Source organism: Thermobia domestica, chromosome 9 (assembly GCF_964235325.1).
Source record: "Thermobia domestica chromosome 9, izTheDome1.hap1.1, whole genome shotgun sequence".
NCBI classification, from domain to species: Eukaryota; Metazoa; Arthropoda; class Insecta; order Zygentoma; family Lepismatidae; genus Thermobia; species Thermobia domestica.
In genome coordinates this window covers 107,578,888-107,593,604 of record NC_137462.1, presented here as the reverse complement: position 1 = coordinate 107,593,604, position 14,717 = coordinate 107,578,888, and the positions used below count along the sequence as shown (strand labels likewise).

The 14,717-nt window shown below is 37.4% G+C and overlaps 1 protein-coding gene across 3 annotated transcripts in view; it reads left to right on the top strand.

Annotated features, from left to right (window-relative positions):
- Window positions 1-9,752: 9,752 nt before the first annotated feature.
- The window catches only part of LOC145694914 (isoaspartyl peptidase/L-asparaginase-like), a 61,674-nt gene continuing 56,709 nt past the window's right edge, over window positions 9,753-14,717 (top strand). The window contains exon 1 of one of the 3 annotated variants that reach the window (XM_081771674.1): window positions 9,753-9,776. The gene's annotated coding sequence lies outside the window, so the exon portion shown is untranslated. The other 2 variants (XM_081771671.1, XM_081771668.1) reach the window with 2 other exon arrangements.

Sequence of the window (14,717 nt, the reverse complement as noted above, 5' to 3'; positions counted from 1 at the left end):
TTGCTGGAGTAAAGGCAAATGATCGAAAAATTGATCCGCGTCGTCTGTGCTGTGACCTGAGTACCTAGTTAAATGGGGAACATTCACAGGTATTCGGGAGCCTGATTCTGCCATATTATTATTGTTCTCTCTATGCGTATTTTTTCCAGATCTAGTTGTTGGCATAAATATATGCCAGCCTAAAACGAATCAATTTACCGCTAAGAATAACGAGAGTGCTATAACAATTAGATACTTTTATATAAAGGATATTATTTTTATATAATCCTGTCTTATTAACACTAACACTAATACACTATATTTTAAAAGTTTCTAAGTCCGTTTATCCGTTAATAAAAAGAGCGTCCCGTAGAAAAGTCCTTAAGAAATGTCTGTAAATAGACGCCGACGCATCTACCATGTAAAATTCTCTCAGTTTATGTAAGGAGAGAAATTATCATACACGGGAATTTGGACTTTCCCATCACCTTTTATTATGAAAGATCTTGTTAAATACAGAAATATATTACAATAAGTAGTTCCTCTAATAATTTTAGGTAAGAAAATGGAAGGAATGCAATGACCAGGCGTCGTAAGGCTTTGTAGGTGAGGTTACTCTCTTTGACCGGGCGTCGTGAGAGGGGATAAGTTTTGTGTGATTAGGTGTCTCTCGGTGACCGGGCGTCCTGAGAGAAAGGGAACCCAATGGCCGGACGCCTTAGGGCTTTATATGGTTTGATCAACCTGGATAGATTGATGCTGTTTGAGGCGTACTCCTGTCTTTTATCCTAAAATGTCGGCTACCATCGGTGATCTCCGTCTTGCCGACTACTGGCGATTGTGGGCGACTCCTCTTTGGTACCGTCGTCTGCGTTGTATTTGTTTACTACCAACACGTGTCGTACATACATGGTTATCGCATGATGTGAAGACATGCGGAACCTTACAATATCCACAGAAATCAAGTTATTTTCACTCGTAACATTATCCTACGTTGGGTTAAAGCACTTCGTACAAGAGATACACGAATGAACGAAAAACAGCCAGATACTACATGAAATGGACGTACCGTCGAAAATGTAGAGAGTCGGACAAGCCATGCTACACAATCCGCGTAAGCTCGGAATTACGCACAGCAACTGAACTGCGCACATGGGATGGAAGCAATTTTTGAGCAAAATAACTTCCATTTGTTCATGAGTGAGGAACCTTATTTTCATATCACTGGCATTGCGACTCAATAGAACTGCCGTTATTGAGCTTCTGAATATCCGATAAAATTACACGGAAGACCACTGCACAGCCCTAAGGTGATTGTTTAGTATGCTAAGAGGCGAAGCTGCTGTCATCGATCCTCCCCTGTTCGACAATGATAATGAAAATGCTGTTACCGTGAACTCGGAGCTCTATATTGAGATGATCACGACGAAAATTTCACATTTGCTCTGTGTGTTCTTAACAGGATGGAGCAACAGGCCACACAGGTAGAACATTAATGGCCGTTCTTCGCCCTCTTCCCTGGTCGCATTATTTCCAGATTTCGGGGACATTGATTGGCCTCCTCGGTCCCCTGACCTGTTCAAGTGAGATTATTTATTGTGGGGTTATCTCAAGACACCTGTATATAAGGATAGGCCCCGTACATTGGTAGACTTGATGGATGATATTTGTTTGGAATTCTCAAATTAACCGTTATGTTCGAAAGAGTGGATGCAAACTTCGAACTAAAACTTCAGTGATAACGGACATCGCATGCCAGATGTTTTCTTTGATTTTGTAAAATGCGAACTCGAATCTGTCAATAAATCTTGGTCGATTTTGATTTTAAAAAAATAAAGCCAGTCCTTTCTACTCCAACCTTTACTTAAAAAATGCTTAGATAAGTATCATATTCAATCACATTGGTGGTTTCTAATAAACATAAGTATATAATTTCGTTTACAGTCGTAGGTAGGAGCATAGGTGTGCAACTTTAAGGGAAGATTCGACATGTCAACACTATGTGCTCAGACTGCTTTTGCAAGAACAGATGTGTGTCAGGATACGCTAGAGACATGTTAGGACGCTTTTGCAGGACATATTAGAGATTATCGGCAGTGTTTGAGTTTCTAGTACTTTGATTAACAGTGATCAAACATATATATATATATATATATATACGACCCAGAAATTAAAACATTGGCCTCAATGGAAACATTAATCTCAAAGATTCCAAAAAAGATTTAATGGTGCGGTACAAAATTAAAAGTGATGTTAATTGTTTTCTTTAATGACCGTGGAATTGTGAATCACGAGTACGCACTGGAAGGATAAACAACTATGAAGAAATAGTATCGTAAAATTTCCGTCGCGTACGTGGTGTGCAGTTCGTCGAAACAAACACAAAATCTCGGGGCTCATCTGGAACTGATAGATGCATTACGATTCGGTTCATTGTGCACAAGTGATTCAGAATTTTCTGCAAGGAACATCAATTTCTCTGATTCGCGAGGCTCCCTACTCTCGAGATATGACTTCTGCGATACAAGAAAGTCGTGGTGTCTCAGTGGTAGAGCATTTACTTCTGGTGCATAGGATTTGTGTTTCGATTCCAGCTCACGCCAAGTGAACATTGTGGTGGACAAAAACTGTGTGCATGGGTTTCCCAGGGTTCTCCCGTTTCCTCCCAGTTTCTTCATTTCACCATTTAATTCATTTCTCATCATCATCATCTCCTTTAGCCTAGCTGGCATAACTGTGGGACGTAACACTTAAAGATTTTATTTTCATAGCACATTGCTAGACGGCTTAAATTTGATTTCAAGAATCGAAGGTTTGATCCCAAGCCAAGTGCGTTCATAGTGGACGACATAGAGAGAGAGAGAGAGCGATTCAAATATGGAGACCATAGATGTTCATTTTATTCCGACCTCGCCCACCCTCGCAGTGGCAGTTGGCCCTCGCCCTCCTCCCCGTGTTGGGAATTTGTCCTCGCGTCATTGTAGGCGAGGGAATTTGAGGGTGAGGATGAACATCTCTGATGGAGACATGATTTACATATACAAGTTTAGAATTGGAGAAGAATGATCGGGCAGCAGCCATATCATGATAGAATTTGTGATTTTGTGAAACAGAAGAAGGAAAGTTCCCGCACTGCGAGGATCACAGCAGACAGTTGTCGAATTAAGGTGGAGAACTCTTTTTAAAGCATCAGATAATCGCGAAGGGAAAGATCTTAAGATCTGCCTAATTAAGAATTTTAAAATCTTCACGTTCCGAGACGGGTTTCGAACCATGACTTTATCTATTCAGCTTCACGGAGAACTATACGCAGTTATTCATATACTTTTCCTTCAGTTGCGTTGAGAAACTAATAAAATTGAATATTCCAAAAGTTGACTCATTAACAAATCTATAATGATGAGTAAATTACTTCCTAAGAAAGTATCCACAATACTGTTTTTTCGAGGCGTCTTTTTTTAAAAATATGTCAGAAAATTCTCGATGCGATTTTTTTGTCGGACCCAGGTAGTCAAAGTTCGACGCACGGATGTGTCACTTTTTAAATCCGCTCCTGTAAGGACACATTAAGATATCGGGATTTTTTTTTGCCAAATATGGTTGGTTTATCACATTAATTTCTCTTTCTTTTGGGAGTCGAATTTCCTTCTCGAATTTCAACCCATTGAAGTCAAAAATTGGAGTATTTTCGAATTTTCAATTTTCTTTTTTTCTCTGTAGCTTCCTTTGTTGTAGAGAGATCTCCTTAAGACTTGTCAGGTAGATACCTCGCATGGATACCTAATTGTTGACATAAACTGGACCGGTTCGCACGCACTGTTACCAACTAGGAGAATTAAAATTTCCCTACATTTGGGCAAAAAAGTTCGAAATTTTTGTTTATAAATCCGTACCTATACGTCCGAGTGCAAGTCAACTTACGCCAGTCGAACATTGGTCCTTACTGAACAAAACGGGTATAGATCGTTGCAATCGGGTAATTAGGGTGTGCACGAAAAATTCGTATTTAGGATCTAAACCTTGATTTTTCTACAGGGTGTCCAATGTACAATGCAACCCGGAATTTGGGATAGTAGAACTTTTGAATCTAAAATGATACACAAATAATGATTATACCAAGATGAAGCCTTCTTCATGCCTATATTTTTAATCTAGGAAGCAACGATTGAAGTACACTAGGAACCACACAGTATTGCCAGATGTACCGAAGGTTTAAATCAATTTTTTTTGCAAAACATGTAGATTGACTCATACGTATGGATGTTCTGTCGTTAATTTTTAGTTTGTTTAGTTGGAGTAGCTTGGAAACTATGGATTAGAAAAAAGAATTTTAACTTCCACCGATAACTAATCGGATGAGGCCTCTGTAAGGGGGAACTAGGGAAATCGTAGTTTTCATAAATTAACACTCTGAATTGGCAACCCTGCTGATGAAACCACAGAATGACTGATTTAATTCTCATACTCTGCATTTGTTTCAAAGCAGTCGCCATTACCTGATCAATGATTTATATCCGCCACGATACATTGTAACTAAGTTACAAGAGGTTTACGTCCTATCTGAACGGCGCATCCACCGAGTCAACTTTTGGAATATCCCATTAAGTTAGCTCTCAACGTAGCTAAAGGAAACGCATGTAAACGAGTACATAGAGTTCGCCGTAGCAGAATGGATAAAGTCATGGCTCGAGAACTACAAGGTTCGTGGTTCGAAACCTGTCTCGGAAGTTTCAGATTTTTTAAAATTCTTAATTCCTCAGTTCTCAAGATCTTTCTCTGCCTTCGTAATCATCTGATGCTCTAAAAAGAGTTCTCCACCTTAATTCGACAACTGCCTAATGTGATCCTCGCAGTTTGAAATCTTCCCTTCTTCTGTTTCACAAAATCACAATTTTCGTCATAATACGAATGCTGTCAGATCATTTTTCCCCAATTCTAAATCTGTGTATATAAATCATCCCTCTCTGTCTCCATACTTGAATCTCTCTCTCTCCCTCTCTCTCAATGTCGCCCAGAAACTCATATGGCTTTAGATCAAACCTTCGACTCTTGAAACCAAATGTAAGCTCTCTAGCAATGTGCTATCGTAACTCTATAGGTTTTTTGATAAAAGCAGTGTCTCTTAGATTTTATTCGGGGGGGGGGGGATTCTTCTGCGACATAAGATTTTCACTTTTTTATTAGTGTATTACTATACATTTGATCAAACAATACATATTTATGAAGCTCAAGGGAGGTGGAATTAGACCCTCCTGTCTTGCCCAAATGACCCCCCTGGAACATTTGCTTGCAATTACTGAAAAGAAATAAAACGAATCAGTGAATAACACTCATTTCTGTCAGTAGATATTTTAGAGCTCTGTGTGTGCATTACAGACTTTAGGAAGCACGAAACCTAATGCCGTTATTGGCAATTTCAATAGATTTCTTAGGAAGCATCTTACTAGCTTGCAATCTTTAAAGAAGGGAAAGAATGAAACTAAAGGTCTTTATGAAGCTATGAAAACATTGTGTGACTTTTTTTTTAAATTTAGGCTCTTAAAAATATTTCAAAACAAACGAATGGAAAAGACTGTTTTAAAGGTATAACGTTGTAAACTTGATTCCTGTTTCTTTTTCAGCTGAATGGAAAGAGTGTACTACGTCACACTCACTGCTTTAGACAAGGAGAGGTGGAGGAGGGGAGGAGTTGTGTTGAATACTAGAAGCAACTAATCGATTGAGAGATGTATTTCTGGATGCATAAGAAAACGGGGTAAGAGTTTATTATTTATTTGGACTTATAATTTTTGTAACAATTTCTATGCCGCGAATTGTACCAAGGTTTATTTTCAGATAGCTTGCGTCTGTTTGGTGCAGTGTTTCCAACCAAAAATATTTCCCGATTTTAGGTGAAAAATTCGAAACATTTAACCTTTTCCCCTCTATTATTTCCCTGTTGCTGGCTACATTAGAACAAACGTACCACCATCTGAATACCTCCTCTTTGGCTTACAGAACACATCATAAAAAGTTTCAATAGGATAATTAGAGAAGCTGTAGCCCCAGCATATCTGTTGATTTTTGGTTCTGAAGCGTATAAAATTTCATGTGTATGATGACAGTGAACTTTTTCTTTCTCTCTTTGTATGGCAACCAGCGACTTCAGGTTTTCACTGTGTCTTGTCAACACACCAAAGAATATTTTTTTAGATGATTTGGACCCATGTGGCAACAGTGGTGCCAGCTACAAAAATCGAATTTCCGTTAGGGAACTTCTGTAAATTTTCACCCCTATATTTCTCTCAATAATTTCCCTCACGTTAGCAATACTGCAATGTAACTTACACCAAAAAATAGCCACTTCATTCTTCTAAAAACCAAAGTCTTAACCATATCAATCGGATAAATAGTTTTGTTCGAAAAGTCACTAATTGAAAATGTAGGAAAACGCCATAAATGACGGGTCCAAAAGGATTAATAACTCTGCATCAGTTACGTCTTATGAAAAATTCCCGAGGGGCAGTTTTTTGGACGAAGTTTCCTGGATATGCTTTATTTTATAAGAAAATGTTTCGTTAATAATTGCAGTATAACATAATTTAGTATAAAGAATACCAGCGGAAAAAAAATAATGCGGTAGCCTGTACCTTTCATTTGTTTTTCTTGAAGTCGTATAAAATTCAACTCTCCATTTCTTAACTTTAAGATTATTTTAAACGTCCAAATAGTTTGTGTCTAACACGGTAGATTGCGCCACCGTTACCACTTTTAATATATACAACTAAAAAAAAAAAAAAAACAATCAAAAATAAAATGAATAATTCAAAAACTAAGCAAAAACCGACACAGTCTGGTTAATGAACGTTACAAAATCTAGGGAATGGTGCATGCCACTTTCACACATTATTATTAGTTTTATTGTTAGAGATCACCAATGTTAAATAAACAATCAACTTTATATGCCATACTTTCTATCAGTGGATGACAAGAGGATTTTCCCAAATCAGAGGATATTAATATTTTGTTTTCAGCTATGAATTTTAGATTGCAATTCGTATAATGTTTCTTTCTAATCGAATTGCAAGTCAAAGGGTTATCAAAGCGTTATTGAAAGAAATGTTCTCGATCTGCGGATGAAAATAGGGACATTCAAAAAATGACTTCCTATGGGATTTAAACACACACATATCTGATTCGTAGGTTCGACTATTTCGGAATCTATGGAATCGCTGATCTACTTTCTACTTTTGAGTAAAGTAGTTTTTTTGCTTCACACTCTTTTTATTTAGTCCGATTTAGTTTGCGGTTACGTTATAGATTTTGCAATGTATAAAAGTATTTTTCTAACAAATCACATTTGATTTTACGTCATAATAACTTATATACAACAGGTTAAATCCGTGAAATGATTGGGGTTGGAGTGATCGTAAAGGTTTTCATAATTAGAAGTTAGTTTGGTTATGCAAACCCGCTTAACGTGGAGATTTACTTTCTTGAAATAGTACTGAACGAATCCACATTGAGATGAGTGCTTGGTTTCCTCGAGTAATTCTCATATCATGGAAAGAACATCGAGTGAATCGCTCGAGAGATTTTACAGCAATGAAAAGCTAGTAAGGCATCACGTGGTAGGTACAATGAGTGAATCACATTGAATGATGAAAACCGAACGCTCATGTAATTTCACATGAGTATGATGTGATTTTCTTACTTTTTTTTTTTTTTTTTGTTTAATGCAAATAAAAGGTTCATCTTCCCCAAACCGAGTTACTTTACTTTCAACATTGTAAAAAACATACTCGAAGCAACAGAGCAGATATCGCTGTTGTGGCTATTTCATCCTCTTCGGATGAACTCATATTGTGAAATAGAAAAACAATATTTACAATTACGACAGTTGATTGCCCTATGCGTAACACATTCTTCAAGTGTTTTTTGTCTGTTTAATACAGCGACCACGAAAGTCTCTGCTGGTAAAACCTATCTAATTTTAAAGATCTTCTGAGACCCCTACACCACCTCAGCATAAAAGAAATTGCATGGAAGTTTGAGTTAAGCAACACTGTTAAGTTGTAACCTGGATTGAGGCCTTAGTTCAGATCTGTATGAAACGGGCTTTAGTAATAGTGTACTACAAAAACATATTAGTGTTCCCGGGTTAATGTAGGACGCATATCCGTGGGATGTACAAGTATGAGATATTTTCAGGGACACACTTGGACACTTCGTTAAACATTTTCCTGGAGTAATTATCGAAACTTTGCAACAGTTTATATTTCTTTGGGGAAAATTTCAAGATAACATTTAAGCGGCATGGTCAGCGCCTTTTCCTTGCTCAGTCAAGTTTACATAGGCTACGTTGAAAATAGATTATAGAATATTTTTTCTAAGCCTGTTGCTAGAGATGTACTGTACTCTTGGCACGGTTAATTGATTACATAAAACCACTTCTATCTATTACCGTCAGTACTCTACAACAATCATTGTTAAAACCGGAAGTGGTTGATTTTCTGTGGAGTGGAGACGGAATACATTTTTTTTGGGACGCTTAGTTGTTTGCAGAAAATTGCTTCTATCTTTTTACCGTTTTTACTCTATAACGATTAACGTTGAAACCGGAAGTGATTGATTAATGCCACTTCCGATTTTAGTATAGATATAATATATTCTTGAGACATCCAATGGATTACAGAATACCATTCCCCGCTATCTGTTATGGTTGTTATTTTATGTTTATCACTGTTAAAGCCGAAAGAGTTCAATTTCTGCTACTTGTGGTTTTACTCATGCATCCCGATTACGTGGATGCTCCATGGCTCCGGCAATCACACAAATAATCTTGTGAATGCGGCGTACCCACAAGATATTTAATTTGAACCCGTTTCTCTTCTTATCCTTGTATTTTATTCTATTACAGCACATTCCGTGACAGTGTTCATAAAAAATTGACATAAAAATAAATCATCCAAATATCGAAACTTCCCGAAAAACATGTAGGCTAACATGTTCTACCATTGATATGCACCCACATAAATTTTGGAAAGTCGGTGCCGTTGCTTTTACTAGAGGGATTAAGTTCGAGATGGAATATTCTTGGGACACTTAATTCATTGCCACTTTCCGCTATCTGTTACAGCTTTTCTTCTATAGAAGTGGTTGATTTAGCCACTTCCGGTGTCAGTAGACAGTATGAAAATAAAGTATTTTTAAGATGCTTCATCAATTGCAGAAAATTGCTTCTCCCTATCTAATACCGTTTTTGCTCTATAATAATTATTGTAAAAACCGAAAATAGTTTATTTCTACCACTTCCGGTTTCGATATCTCCTCAATCAACACCTAATTTTGTTCCACACCTATTGGTTCCTAATTTTGAACTTTTACATTCTGGCCAAATTGGTGGTAATTCATCAACTACCTGTAGTTCTTGAAATATTCATGTCTTCCGGACTGACAGTGTAAGTACTGTTTATAAATCAGTATTGGTGAACCAAACACCTTTAAAAAGTACCTATTAAAATAAGATACTCAAGATAATGTTTAAAATTATACTTTCCACTATACGGATTCAAGCGTATCGCAGGCTGTAGAAAGACTATCTGTATGTGTAGCAAAATAAAGATGAAAGGAGTAATATTTTTTTCTGTTTGGACTTTAGAATTTAGCAAACATGATATGAACTTTAGTTATTTGAACGGTTGTGCGTGTGTATATAATGATAAGAATTTCACTTCGTTGCCTTGTGTTAGTTTTATTAACTAGATTACTTTTCTCAACGGTACAAATTGTGCTTGAATTTTACTTATTTTCGAGATGTAAGTATGTGGCTCTGTCTTATTTATAATCTGATTGTATTGTACGCACGTTCTTTCATATGAAAATCGCTTTCCTTCAAAGCTCTCTTAGTGAAAAAAAAAAAAAAAACTTTTCGTTAATTATCTTTCAATGGCTGTTTAGAAATATTGCAAAATTTTAAAGTCTTTGGGGCTCATACGGACAAGAACTAACACAAAGTGCGGAAGAAACCATTATAGCGAGTATCGCAAAGTAATGACGTCGTGCAGTCTATTTTCATATTGGCTTCAAACTATTACTATGATGGGCTCCATTCCGTGCCGGTTTGCACTAATCCCTTGGAGATGGAACCCACTGGAAACAAATGATGTCGACAGCACTAGCGGAAATTCGTCATGTTTGATCTGCCCACCATAACTGCTATACCAATTATCACAGATTAAAAGTAAATTTTGCGTAGCATTGATGCTAAAGGCTACGGAATGATGCTCATGGTACGAATTATTAAAGCGAAAAATGTACTATCTGTCAAACCATTAAATGTATACATACATATTCTTCTTTTATACTCTTTCTGTTTTCTTTTTACAGTTCCAACTTTTCTTTAACTTGTAGGAACTGTACAAGTTGGCTTTCAGCCCTCCAACTTGGCTGTACAAGTTCCCTGTTCAACTTGGCTTTCAGCTCTCTTTCACTGTCTCAACTTCTTTCCCGATTTTGATCTTTTCCTGACTTTAATCTTTTTCTCGATTGTGTTCTTTCTTCCCCATTGTGCCCTTTATTTTATTCAATTTTGTTCCTGAATCACAAATCCTCCGTGTCAGGTAAACATAAGACTATTTTGCACTTGTAGCACACATGACTTTAATGCTGGTGCACCTACCTATTTGACCGATAATAGTCTCAAGATAAGATAGCCATGTTTTCGCTGAACCTCTTGGGATCGGCGAAAATGCGATAAGGAAGGTGAGGGCAGTTTGGTTCCTTTTCCGGAATCAATTCCTTTGAATCCGTTGCGAAGAAGGATTCGTTCCTCCGGACCGAATCCTTTGGTTCCGCAAAGTTAAATGATTCCATAGTTTTTTCGATTTGATTCCCCCAAACATGGATTCGTTCCTCTCTGGATCGAATCCTTTGGTTCCGATGAGTTGGAATAATTGTGAGTTCTCATATGGCTCTCCAATTCAATTCCTCCTTTCACCTAAAGTTGTCAAACCACTCTTATTGCCTGAGAAGTTGCTGCAGTGTGGTGGTGTGAGAAATTGGAATGAGTAAAACCAAAAGAAGGGATTGCGGTGTTTTGAAACATGTTCACAAGGTTCCATTTTTTCCTGATAAGGCAGAAATAATATTGCACATAGAACAAGAACAGATACAGATATTGTTTGTTTCTTTGAATTTTTCTGTTGTATTAAAGCGTTTTGCTAAGAGTTCACGTTGAAACTGTTCAAGAGTAACAAGTGGTCTTTTTCTTCTATTTTTTTTTACATGACTATTAAACGCCAAAAAATAAATGTTTGTTATTTTCATTCTTAACTATTTATTTAAATACGTAATACCAGCAACATCAAATGAAGTCTCGGGCTTCCTTGTGTAGGAGTGTCATTTGGGGAGGGCAAGGGGCAATTGTCTATCCTGATTTTGAGAATTACACATTTTTTAATAAACTGTATAATAATAATAATAATAATAATAATAATAATAATAATAATAATAATAATAATAATAATAATAATAATAATAATAATAATAATAATAATATAATAAACGCTACGCGCAATTTTGGTTCTCCTCGAGGGAGGCTCGAGTTGTATTTCCAGTGGCAACTCGTGTGGTTCGAGGGGGTGCGGTGGCTCAGTGGTAGAGCGTTCACCTTCGGTGCTTGGGGTTCCTGGTTCGATCCCACCTCGCGCCATGTGGACTTTGTGGTGCACAAACACCGTGCTCGTGAGTTTTCTCGTGTGTTCCCCCGTTTCCTCCCACTTCATTCTACCATTTTATTCGTTTCTTATAATCACCGTCTCCTTTAGCCTTAACCGGCATAAGCGTGGGACGTAAAACTGAAAGATTTCATTTTCATTTTTTCGTGTGTTTCGGATTTGTCATTAGGTTGTAGACTCACATCACATACATTAATATCTTCGATGCTGAAAGAGAAGCTAAACTCCCTTTCCGCAAAAGTATGAAAGAAGTGTGGTGAATTATGGGAACTCATAAGCAGAGTTTCTTTCACACATATTTCTCAGGGAGAGGGAAAGGGAGTTGAGTTTGTTTAGCTTATCGTCTCTTTCAGTAGCTAGGTTATATGAAACGGGACCTACTGATTAATGGGAATCCGAACCACATAAGCTTCCGCCGGGAATCGAACCCGGGTTTTCCACGCCAAAGGAGCGTACGATAACCGCTTAGCCACGAAGGAGCTCGAGAGGGAAAGGGATAAGGTAAGTAAATCACTATATCATATTCTTGTGCAGGGCATGACCTTTAGGAAATAGTCACATTTTGATCTTACCCTTTTGGAGAAAATTTTCTGGATGAATGGCAGAAGGGGGAAAATCTGTAAGGTTTAGGTTCCATTTTTTTATAGCTCGTATTTGCTAAATACAGATGACATATCATTCCCTAGTCTGGTTTAGAATTTCATTCCATTTTTAATGCTGATTGTGAAACAACAAGGCCCTCTTTGGATGACAACAAGCGCAACAACAATTGGATTCCTTCAGCATCTTAATAGATGAGTGCCCTTATCATGAATTATCTGATAAAAAAATTTAATTTCAGTTTAATATCCACTATTATGCCCTTTAGGCTAAACCCTAATCAAACAACAAATTGCAAATTTTATATTAGTATAGTGTTATATTGACATTACACCAGAATATATTGAATAAGAGTTTGTGTGTTACAGCAAATAGTTTTATTATCCATTTTGCAATAAAAATCTATAGACCTGGTAACGCTGAACACCTGTGTAAAAGTAAAAACAAAAAGAAATTAAAAAATAGTGATAAGGCTAGCAACCGATCTCCCCCTCTCCACCAGTTGGGACAGCAATTGCGAAGGCACTGTTGCCAACTCGCCAGTGTGAAATGTCGCTAGTTTAGTATTCTAAAGTTGCTAGAAGTCGCTAAACGCCTCCTGCCAAGTCGCTAAAAATGTCGCTATATAATTTTACAAAGGAATTAAAATAATTTAAATATTTTTAATGTACAATGGAAGACTCGAGTATTTATTCTTTTAAAAATATTACCATCTTGACAAAACCACTGCACTATGCGCTTTGAAGAATACAAAATTAATAAATATAGCATTAAAAGTTTGCAAATACTTAAAATTTTAGATCACTTTTCCCTATTCCCTCTTATAGAGTATGATTATCTTTTTGGGGAGGGGTTGGGGAATTCATGTTGCCGGGGCGCGGTGGCTCAGTGGTAGAGCGTTCACCTCTGGTGCTTGGGGTCCCGGGTTCGATCCCAGCCTCCGCCAAGTGAACTTTGTGGTGGACAAACACCGTGCTCGTGGGTTTTTTCGGGGTTCTCCCGTTTCCTCCCACTTTCTTCATTCCACCATTTCACTCATCTCTCATCATCACCGTCTCCTTTAGCCTAACCGGCATAACCGTGGGACGTAAACCTTAAAGATTTCATTTCATTTCATTCATGTTGCTTTCGTATTGGAACACCTCACGGAACTGACCCCACGAAATTTCTGTATAATTTATATTAAGAACAGCCGCAGTTAAATTAATATATAAATCACACGCACCACACTGAACCAAAAAAGCACAATGTTCTCCAGCGTCACTGTCACTGTACGCACTGTGCAATGCAAGAGGTTACCAGTTATTACGCAACTAGTTAGATACGGGAAATTCCCGGATATCCGAAACGCAGTGAAGAAGGGCATAATCCTCATAGCAGCGATGAATCCAACGAAGTAAGTCGCTCATAGCAGTAGTGCAACCGAGTGTGTAAAAATAATTATTAGTATTACAAACTGCAAAATTTTGGAAACTTTAATATAAATATAGAACAAAATATTTGAATTCCTAAATGTCGCTAGGCGCTAAATAAAAATTTTTGTCGTTAAACACTTCCAAAAGTCGTTAGTTCTAGCGACAAAGTCGCTAAATTGGCAACACTGTGCGAAGGTCAGAATATTGCAGAAAAGTGACACGAGAGCGCGTAAGATTGCTTGTTTCCAGACATGCGCAGTACGTGCATTATTTGCTTCCCTGTTGTGCAGTGTCGGTTTATTCTTTACTACTATTTTTGTCCCATCCATATCAATCCGACACCATTTATATCAATGCACTCGTCTCTTTTTTGGTTCCGCCATCTGGTTCCACCTACCGGATCCACTGATTCAATCCGTTAACTTCCTGAGTGAATCCGCCCAAATGAATCCGACTCCTTTCAGGGATTCAATTCTTTCATTCCTCTGAAGGATTCGTTCCGAAAGAACGAGTCCTTCCGGAACTACCCATCACTAGATGATAGTTTGAGAGAAATTCACCACGGCGTAGGGAGATTGGGCAAAGAATTTTTTAAGAAGGGAAAAAGGGAGATTTTGCGAATATGAGATAAAATGTAGGGAAAATTTAGCTTTTAACAAATAGACCTATAATGTTACTAAGCACTGGGGTTCAGGTTCAAGGTATTTTCCTTGACGAAAGAAGACGAAAGACAGTGGCATTCCTTCCAGAATCCCACATATAAAGTGCAAACATTTTTTTTTATAAAAGCCTTCCGCGGCCTGGCTTGAGGATGGCATTATACAAGATAACATTGAGTTACAACAGAAGATCGAAAGCAGAAATGTAAGAAATATATGCTGTGGAGATACGAGCAATGTATAATAATCCATGGATAGGCAATAATATTCTCTTTAAACAATTATTAGGGAAATTTTATCTTTAAAAGGGAATTTTAACTTACGGACCTAGCATCAGTGAGGTGAAG